Source organism: Wasmannia auropunctata, unplaced genomic scaffold (assembly GCF_000956235.1).
Source record: "Wasmannia auropunctata unplaced genomic scaffold, wasmannia.A_1.0 LD334044.1, whole genome shotgun sequence".
NCBI classification, from domain to species: domain Eukaryota; kingdom Metazoa; phylum Arthropoda; class Insecta; order Hymenoptera; family Formicidae; genus Wasmannia; species Wasmannia auropunctata.
Window position 1 is genome coordinate 39,633 of NW_012028846.1, and position 11,588 is coordinate 51,220.

An 11,588-nucleotide genomic window follows, 5' to 3' on the forward strand; every position below is an offset into this window, starting at 1 on the left:
TCGGAATTAGAAAAAAAACCAAATTTGTATTTTTTCAATGAAATAAAACGTTTTTTTCTAATGTTTTTTTATTAGAAAAAAACGTTTTTTTTTTACATCTCTAACATAGATTATACAAATTTACAGTATAGAATACATATAAATTACATAGATGCAATGGAAAAGACCAATTTCGTATTCAGAATATATGCTTATAAAAACTGTATGTTAACGCGCTAACAAGTCTAAAATTCTATAATATGATTCATATTTTTACCTCAATTTTATCAATAAATTTGATTATTTTTATTTTTGAGATTCCATAGTATTATATGTATGTACATAAATTGTATACTATATATGTAACATGAAATATATATAAGCTAAATACAGCTATAATTTATAAGTGCGTTCTAAATATGGGCAAATCCAAATCTATGTATATATATATAATTTATTGCTTAGACATTTGTTATTATAGAAAGAAGTATAAGCAGTTCTACTTTGACCAAATTCGGTAAAAATTTTTTATAAGAACAAGTATAAATACGTATAAACATATATAAAACGATATAATTATATGATATTATAATTTTTTTTATTGATCAATTCATTAATCACTTTCTTATTAAAACGACGTTTCAAGTCTCGACCATTTTCATTAATTAATTATAAAATAAAATTGTTAAACTTTCCGCCCTCATTTAAACGATCCACATTTCCGGGCTCTAGACATCTTTATTAATCCATCTTTATTAATTAATAAAATTGTTAAACTTTTTGCGCTTATTTAAACGTCCACATTCCGGGAATCTAGATCATCTTCATTAATTAATAAAATTGTTAAACTCTTCGCGCCTATTTAAATCACATTGGCTTAATCCCCTTCATTGTTAGACTCGCATACATGCATATAATTTCTTGAAAAGCAATCATAAACTTTTTAAAAAGCAATTTTGTAAATTAAACTATCTTCTCGGCTTTTTGAGCTATAAGATCATATATAAACTTTTTGCGCTTATATTTATAAACGACGTTCCAAGTCTCGAGACCATCTTCATTTTATCATATTAAAATTGTCACCTTACCGTGCAAAAATTAATCATGTCTTATCGTTCTCTAACATAGATAATATTTCTAAGTGATCACTGTGCTAACAATAAAGTTTCGTCAGAGCCGTTTAATTTGATATTATATTTATTAAGTCTATCTCTATTAGTTTACGAGATAAAAAGGGGTGGCCACTTATACGGGGACACTTTATATATTTGTTTTTTACATTTTTAATGTTTTTTCTTTAGATTATTAAATTATTCCAATTTTTTATTCTTATCAGAAAAAAATATCTCTCCGTCGCTTTCCGTCTTTATTATTGCGTCTCTGTCACTTTGCGTATCTGTTTCTCGATCTCCGTCTTTTTTTTCTTTCTATTTCTCATAAAACTTCATATTACACAAATTAATTAAATATATTTCTTAAATTAAAGATTTCAAAACGCATCTACATACATATTATATGTTAATAAGTTGATCGTCTTAATATTCAATGTAACATACCGTTAGAACCAACAAAGAAAAAGATTTAATTGTCATAATAGAGTGAATCGTAATACAGTTTATTGATTGAATATTCTTACACGGTTGCGTATTATCCAGGGATCAATCGTATTTAAAATAATATTATTTAAAGTATCTATTTTAAATTAAAAAAAGTAAAAGAGTTATTTAGTATTTATTATTCTAAAATAAATTAGACAGAATATAATAATCAGAATTTTAAAAATTTGAAAACGGAATTTAACAAATTTAATTTAATAAATCGGATGATGCAAATGATGCGATTCATTTATGAAAAACAGAGACATGTTTTTTTTGACAAGTATAATGGATATCCGTTTAAAATTAACGTATCCGAATAGAACTTTGAATAAAAATACTGTATATTCATTCAGATATTCATACATACTATCCTAACACAAGTGTTAATTTTCACGACGGGACAAGCCCGCGTGTGCATGATTAAGTAATGAGATAATCCGAAGTTTCGTCTTGCAATGGCGTCATTATATCAGCGTCAGCGTTAAAAATGAACCACGTGCAGCATTGATCGAAATGGGACTTCAGCGCGACAAACTCGGTCTAGCTCGCGCTTGAGGGATCTTTATGTATCTTCCACCTAGATGATTTCGAGAGACCGGTTTTGTCCTCAGGTATTCGCGCGGGATCCATTTTTTTCCCCCTTTGAAAAGCCGCCGATATCGAAACAATTGGTATGCGAATCACACAAGGACGCGTGTTCCGCGGGTCTCCCCTTGAGAATTCAATTTGATCCCAGATACGAAGGCTATATAAAGTTTTACTTTTTGAGATTTTGAGAATCGATTTTGTATTTTATAACTGTAAAATATTAAATCACAAAAATCTTTTCACATAAGAAATTTTATATAATTCTTGCAGATTTTAAAAATCAAAGAATTTATCACAATAAAAAACTTCCAACCTTCGACTTAGTTTATTATTCTTAGATATAAACAAAGGAATTTAATAACAATCATATATGTATAGATTTAAATCTCTTCTAATTTCTCGCGAACATTTCATATAAATTATGACAATCGTTACAAGTTAATCCTCTCGTAAAGAGATTTCGTTTAACACGGATTTCCTGTCGACTCAACGATAAGTTATGAAGTCCCTCATCCCGGATCCGACCCGTATGGAATGCGTCAGAGACCAGTTTTCAACCCTCGAATAGTGAGTTCATCTGCACATGAAACAAAGGTTTCCTCCTGTGTCCACGAGTGCTTGTTCGGCCGCATGCTCTTTTCGTTCCGTTTCTCGAGTTGTCTGCCCTAGAAGGCTCGTTGAACCGGAGTCACTAATTCACTACGCTAATGAGTCGCGCGAAAAAGATCCTCGTTCTTCGTCGGTGACCTCTCGTTGCAAAACACGACGTTGGAAAAACCGCACGATGTATCTTTCGACGAAGCCCATCGTGTCACGTATTACTCATTCAGCGCAATGAGGAAACGAAGAGAGAAGAGAAGGAAATTTTTTAATAGCAATTTTGTGAAAGAGAATTAATTAGACATGACTCATTGGATTTATACAAATATAATAAAATAAATGTTTTAAATGATAAAATATTTATATATTTTAATACAAACACTTTATTTTCATTTTAAATGTTAAATTTCAATTTTTAATAAAAAATAATAGCATTCCAATCAATTGTCTGAATATGATTAGCTAACAATCATATAAAACAAAAAATTTTGCTATCCTGCTACGACAAATCGTACGTTTTGCAAAGAGTTACGAAAGAGAATAAAATATACTTTTTTGTGTGCATAAAAGTTTTCCTGAAATAATATAATGTCTGAACCGTCGGGTATATATTAATTCTAAATTGTCAATTCTAAAGTAAACAAAAAAAATTATAAAGTAAAGAATATGTATATGAACGTTCACATATGTCAACATCTAATTGTAGACATTTATTAGCATCATTGATGTCACAATCGTATAATAATGAGGAAATTGAGATGGTCACAAGTGAAGAATCGAGTAACAGCAGAGCAAGAGATGTTTGGAAAGGGACAAGATAGAATGACGGAGTGCCGCTCAAGGTAGACAGGAATCAGTGGGTAGATCCCCTTCTTCTTGACCCTTTTATTACTTTCCATAAGTTCTTTCATCAGACCTGAATCGTCCGGTGACGTGAAAGTAACAACAGTGGTGCTCAACTCTATAAAAAAGAATTTTTATTAATATTGGATTAATATATGAATATAGTATATTATATTAAACATGTTTAGATATATATGTTGCTGTTATACAGATTAAATATCCAAACTTTTATAACACATTGAAAGCCATTTAATTTACATTATCAAAAATTTCGATCTTTCACAATCGCTGTTTCCATAAAAAAAAAAAAAGAACTTAATTCCACTTATTACGCGTATATTTTCGGAGATCTGATGATATAAAGAACTATATAAATGTTACACAAATAAAAATAATATTTAATTTAAAAAAGATTTTAAATATCTAGAGAATTGTGAATACTATATTTGTATAATTTGAAAAGCACTCGTAATATTTGAACGTAACAAGTATTATTTGTATTTACTCGAAATGAACAAAAGTTATTTGAAAGAGCGAATTTTTCTGTTTTTTTTTTATTTTATTTAGACAATTTAGCAGGTATAAATGTATTCGAAAAATTATCGGCGATTTTGCTTATTTTCTCGTTTTTTCACAACGAGTGTTTTGTTCGAGAAATGCAAACGGATCCGGAACACCGGCTACCCTTGCCGGTCGAATGATCATCCTTGGCTAGAGATCAGATGGCCGTTCTCACCTGCCGGTAGGATTCCCCCAGTTTGAAGCGCTCAGGCACACCTGGTGTTCCTGACTTCGGCTTGGACACACTCTGGTGGGGCCTCTTCAGCGCCTCGCCTCGGTGCATTATATACGTGGGCCTTCAGTTGTCACCGCGACGTCGGCGGAGTCGCATTGTGCGTTGCGTTTCTCGTTCGGCCGGCTCCGCTGGTTGCGTTGAAGAACGTTCCAATTATTATCATAGTAGTGGTGCGGATTCGATTCGCGCGCGAGAATATTTGTGTCCATCCAAAACGTGCTTAGGGTGAAAATAGTACAGGAACGTATCTCTTGGAACTGCATCATTTGCCTGAAATCTAATTTCGGTCTCATGTGGTACCACTTTTGTTCGGGAGCGATCGGTGCACATGTACGTTGATGATCTGTTTAATCTTTACGCGACAGTAAATTATGTAGAAATTAAATTTTTTAATTCCTTTGTGTGATTTTTTTGAGATTTTATCTCTCGAATTTGTTCGAAAATTATTACAAGATTGTTTAAAAGTAGATAGAAAATTGATGAACACAGCATTCTAGATTAAGAAATATTTTATATTAAAAAAGATTTTAATTTTTCCGGATTATACAAAACGAAAGAGTGACAGAATGTTTCAATATATATTTTATATGATAATTTTGATATGAGTTTATAGTCTTTCATAAACTTAAAGGTACACTCTTATATAGATTACTCTTATATAGATTACATTTTCCTTATTGCAGTGAAGATTATTCAAATAACACTATTTTTGTGTATATTATTAAAATGTTGTCGTTTTTTTTCTTTTACAACGTCGTTTTATAACTTGAAACTAAACATTTTTCGACGGAATGTAACAGATGACATAATGAAAACATGTGTCACGCTGCACATGCTTTATGCTATCATTACGATTGTGATATTATGATGCTTTATTTCTTAATATCATAATTGTTTTTTGATATCTTTGCAAAACATTTTATTTTTATTAACTTTTAGTCGGATTAAAACTTTTGGAGACATATATTCCTCTCTTTGATGATACTGTACATATGTGACATTTTTATTCGTAAACATGATTACGTGCTATACAAAAAATGCGATTACGACATATCAATTCGCGTTTTTAACGCGATTGCGCGTCTGCCTAAAAACAGTCTTGTAATATAAACGAATGGAATTTGATGAAAATCGAATTTACTCGAACTTGCCACTCAAGTTTATCTTTAACGCGGTAAACAAATTGGCGAAGCTTAGTGAAATGTATAATAAAACAGATAATTACACATTTACAATGTGATAGCGTGATAGCTAAATGTGCCGTTTATGAGGTGGAGAAGTATAGCCTCGGCTATACCATGGCACTGAAAGACAAACACCAATGTCATTATTACATGTTTAAACAAGTTAGCATTTTTATTTATTACACTACCTACTACAGATAACGAATACTATGGTTTCAATATTAAGCAATGAAAATTGACAACTGCAGTTTTTATGCAAAAAATCTTATTTCCATTCTCACCACTTATATTATATATCTGTCATACAACATTACAAATTATTTTCTTAACTAGATCATAAGAATATTTATAAACTGCGATTGTTCGATGTCGACAGTGATCTGTCTGATATAAAAAAGCGCTGTATAAAACGAAGTTACATACATATGAGATGAAGAATTTATAAATAATGTACGTATATGATTCCAATACATTCCATATATATGCAATACGTGCAGCATAGCATAGAAAAACAAAATATGCCTCGAGGAATGTTTGATCTAGATTTACAGGTTTCGTGTAGGAATAGGAAAGCAATCCGCGCTATTTAGGTTACTAGACGCAGACGTTCTACATTTGAATTCTAAAATATTGGCCGGCTTTTTTGTTCGCACGTTAATTACACGAATGGGTAAAATGAACTCGAGATGCACGATTGCTTAATGGATGAAAATCGAGCGTGATAGAATGCGACTGCTACTTTCTCGCGTCCGTTAATTACAGTGTTATAATTGTTAACAATGTTATGCGCATTAACGCAGATGCATGCAAAGGACATAGTTTCTCTTCCATTTAGAAATATTGCTAATAGGTGTGTTGTTCCACTAAGTTCATTACACATAATACTTTTATACATAAAAAAAAACCATATTCATATTTTTAAAATTTTTAATACAACAAAATTATTCTTTTCAAAAATCACATAAAAACTGATAGAGCAAGAAAAAAAGGGGATGGATATATGTCTCAATTTAATTTCTTGATCGTGATCACATATTTGTATAATAACTATTTAATTTTAATTAAAAAAATCAAATAAAACATAGGAAATTACTTTATGGATCAATTTGATCGCATTATCTCGATTTCGCCTTGCTAATTTAATCCTGCTTGATACAATAAGATCAATATTTCAAATGGCTTCCAATTAATTTTATCGCGATGGAATATGCTTCCAGGCACTGCGTTCACACACAAAACACTTCGACAAATACAATATCGTGTTAATGCAAATTATGAATATTCGCATATAAATGTAAATTATAAGTAACACTCGAGGCGGATGATTTCAGGGTCATACATTTCCTGCAATTTATTGACGCATGTGTTATCTAATTATAAAAAAGATAACAGAAGAATGTATGTGAGATTAATAGAAGCAACAAAAAGAAAAAAATAAAGAAAATTTAATTAAAATATATTTAAATAAATTTGAATTGTAATTAAATATATACATTTGTTATTTTAGTATAAAAATTATAGATGTCTTTTTTTATAGAATTATAAAACTACGAATAATTTAATTAACTTGAAATTACATTAAATATAATTAATTAACTTGAAATTGCATTAAATATAATTTATTCATGTTTTCTCATTTTTTAAAAGAAATATATTTTATTCTATCAAATAAATACATGTATTATATTTATATGGACAATTTATAAATTTATATCGATAAAAGTGCCAATTACTATCTTAGTTTTCTGTTTTTGAAAACAAAATTAATAATGAGCAAATGTCACGAGGTGTACATAATTAGTGTGATATCACGTTTGAAATATAATAGTTTCATTATACATATATACATCTTTAGAACACGTACATACATACATTCAAATGAAGAATACTGATCTTCAGAAAAAAATAACATGATATTTTATCGCCTTAACGACTGTGTTTTGTGACAATTAATTATTTTGACTATTACTCTAGCGTATGTGAAGAAGAGCCCTTTTTGTTAGATTGTTTAGACCGAATCTTGCATAATCGTTTTTCTCGCGACACATTTCCCGCCATGGGAAACAGTTGCGTTTGCAGCAATCGCATGCTATCGCTATCATTACGTCAGAAGTCTACATACCTACTTTGCATAGAGATCATGAGACGCTGAATACTTTTAAAGCCTAGAGCGCCAAAAAGTGATTAATTTATGATTCCACTTTACATCATGCGGTAAGAATATAATGAAAGATAATTTCATAGAGTAATATTTCGTAACTATCGTAATTTATCATAACTAGTAGATTAATGAATGAAATTACTATTTTGTCTTTTCATTATTTGATTGCATTTTTATCGAATTTTAAAGTAAAAACGCAACCTTTTGCTAACCTCTTACGAACTCGTTTTTGCTCAATATTCCTCTCTGATCAATTTTAAGTTTTGGCACTTGTCAAATTTATAGTACCGAGGTAATATGAAAATAGAATCTTAATATATGTACGTTTTGAAATTATAATCAACAATTATCAGTAAATAAATAAATTGTTACACACAGAAACTTATTTGCATAGAAAATAAATTTAAAACTATGATCTTTTGTTGCGAAGTACCATATGTCATCGTGATTTATTTCTCTTTGTAAAAATTTATATCAAAAAAATTAATGTGTAAGAAGGAAAAACACTATATTTTATTTTATTTTTTTTACGTGAAACTCGATTTTAATTTCAAATTTATTTTGTAAAGATTTATATTATCATTTAATAATAATTACCTACCATTTACGTCCTCTTTAATACTCTCTTCAGATCTGTCTATAATAAGTATAATAGTTATACTTTTGTATTTTACTTTTGCGCACAGCAGACAATAGACAGGTGACATTCGATTCTCGACAGCAGGTGATTACGTGATCAAGATTTTTTTTTCTTTCTTTTTTTCCTCCCTGATCGTTGGAGCGCGACGTCGTGGTCGTACTTGTCGAAGCTCTGTGCGAGCACAGGGTTTTACTTTCACGGCGTAAGATCCCAAGTTAATGCGCCATTACGCAATATATACGCAAGGCAATAAAGCCGCAGAGGTTACTGAGCCCTCATACGATCGCTATTAATAATCGTGCAAATACTGTCATCATTGGCGTCAATTTTTTGTATCGTCAATGGAATCCTTACAACGGCAATACCTAGATCGATAATGAAGATGCTGACGATATAAATTGCTAGTAATTTGAGAGATTCTTTAGATCCCTGGACAATAATGTGACCTATATCTATGACAGACTTATGTGTTCGGATTATGTACGGCTGGAAATAAGTCATTTTTCTATTAAGCCCCCTTAGGCGATACATTAGTCTTTTGTCCTTTTCTATCTAGTTCTTCCTTTCTACTTCTTTATGCTTAGCGTGCTTTACAAAACTCTTTTTCTTACAAAAATTTTCATTATCTCTGTCAGATTTTACAATTCATAGTTCGATCAAAAGATATCGGTTTTCTACAAAAATAATAAATACTAAATAAATAATATAATTAATTTATGTATATTTCTTAAGATCAGCAATCTTCAATTGTATTTCTTTTACATGCAAATTTTATTTTGATTACATGCATAAAATAATGCTAATAGACGTCCAGAAAATGTAAATACGTTATTGTTGCATCGTAAACTTCGATTGACTTGACAGGTACTTGAGAATAACATAATGAAAAATATTAATCCGCTTACCTATTTATTTATACGCTCTCGTGCAACGGTAAGGATAATTAACTTAGTACGGGAAATAATTAACCCTTTTTATTCTAACTGCATAACTGAGAGTCGTTGGAATGCCAGGCTTTCGATGATTACTGGCCGTTTTTACATTCAATCTACTTCTCGCGGAAGTGAAACTTGAATACTTTCATTGAGTATCACTTTTGCTGCTCCCTCAAAGAAGTTGCTTTGCATCTAATTGCAAGAAAACGTGTCGAGTAAACTCAGAACAGACGTAGCTGCAAACGTAATCGAGTGTCGACAAGTGTCGACGAGCTCGCTGCATTCCAATGCGTCGCACCATAATGCAGAGGGTTTTTTGTGGTAGGTTTAAGTGCATCATACCTTCACGTCAACGTGGAAAATGTTAGAAGTTTCCCGTGATCTATAGAAACGCAAAATTTGTGAAAGCGTTTGATACAACAGCAATTTTCTTCATTTGTTCTTCACAATTCTGTAAGGAATCAAATGAAAGATATTAAGTTGAATATAAGATTTTATGCTTGATCAAAGTATATAAATATATCAAATTCTCATTTACTAATTGCATGTCTAACATCTTCAAAAAAAGAAGATTACTTTTTTATTGCGTTAGCCTTTATTTTTTACATTATTTTTGAAATATATTCTTTATTAATAAAAACAAAATCTCATTTAAGTTTATTTATATAATTCATAAAATTGTTTTTGTCATTGATGCTTTTAGTTAGATAAATAAAAAATATTAAATAGCATTTAAAGCTCTGCAAACATCGCAAGAGATAAACATAAAGCAATCTCTAAAATGATTCTTGTTCAGTCATCATTTTTTACTTGTTAGAAATCTTAAGGACACTTTCTGCGATTTTTGACTTTTTCTAATATCATTTTTCAAAAGGCAAATTCAAGCGGTACCCTTCAGAAATGCATTAACCAGACATGAAGTGTTACTCGCACTAATGGCTTGGGAAATCATGCGACTAAGTCGGAATCAAAGTTTCATCAGCACTTAGAGATCTCGTGAGACCGAGAAAGCCGTAACGCGGAGACCGTCTTGACATAATTTGCGTCGGAGTTCTCAGAAGAAATATCGTTCCTTTTTTGCGAACAGCGGGATGGCTCGTTGGATAGCCCGGGAAGGTAAACCGACCTCCGTAAGATCGAGAGACCATCGAGTAATAATGCCTCGGAGAATTGTTTACAAAACGATGCTCAAGTCTGGCGGGTTTTTCCTCATTTTACTTCATACTTGTTGTGGCACTATTCTGTTTTTGTGTCATTGGAAAATAGTAATTACGCTGATAATTGAATAGGAAAAAGAAATATGTTTTCTCTTTTACGAGAAATAGTTTCTTACACACACACAAATATAAAACATTTTAATAATTTATTGTATTTATCGCTAAATATTGTAATAACAAGATTCTTGCAAGATGAATCATTTTTATTTATATTAAATATTCTATATTTAAATATTTTTAAAATTAATATTTAAATTTGCTTGATATAGAATTATTTAACTTAATCACCTTCAAAGAAAATTATCATTTATCTAAACTAATCTTGAATTATTTATTTATTTTTAGATATATACAGAAACAGGTAATTTTAGAGTAAAGAGTTTAATCATTCTTCAGATAAATGCAGGTCTGTTCAAATAAACGACATCGATCAGAAACTAGTCTCACGCGAGCAATCTTTCCCAATTTTTCGGACGTATATGGAGTGACGGATGCGTCACGCACGTGATCGGGCACGTGGACGCGGGCGTCAAGAAAATTGTAGACCCTCTATTTCGTCTCATAGACGCCAGATCATCCCTGTTTTATGCACAAGCACATCCCTCGCGATGCCGGCGCGTGACTTACGACGTGTCGGACCGGATTAGAAGAAAATTCCCTTCCGAAATTGCTTGCAATTGGCAATTTGTGAGTCATCAACCACATTCGATGTAGTTGCAGAGTACACTAAACTCAAATATGCTTCTGCGGTAAAAGCGAAGAATTCGCGTGCAACAAGGAAACGATATTTCTCACGAACCATTATTCCTTCGGCTGACAAAAACATTCGAGATGAACGATTTTATGGAAACTACTTCATTCGAATCACAAATTAATTATAATAATCATTATTAGAAATATAAAATTGTTAAGAATTTTATATTCTTTAATTATATATATATATACAGGATGTCTCATAATAGGTGTATCACCGTTCATGGGTAGGTAGAACGGACTAAACTGAATCGAAAAGTCCTCTACCATTTTGCAAAATTCGCAATCGTTAAC

At 31.0% G+C, this 11,588-nt stretch overlaps 1 protein-coding gene across 2 annotated transcripts in view; it reads left to right on the forward strand.

Annotated features, from left to right (window-relative positions):
* Positions 1 to 4,420: 4,420 nt before the first annotated feature.
* LOC105459747 overlaps positions 4,421 to 11,588 on the forward strand; it is a 21,343-nt gene continuing 14,175 nt past the window's right edge. For both annotated transcript variants that reach the window (XM_011705991.1, XM_011705990.1), the window contains exon 1: positions 4,421 to 4,734. The gene's annotated coding sequence lies outside the window, so the exon portion shown is untranslated. The remainder of the gene's footprint in view (positions 4,735 to 11,588) is intronic.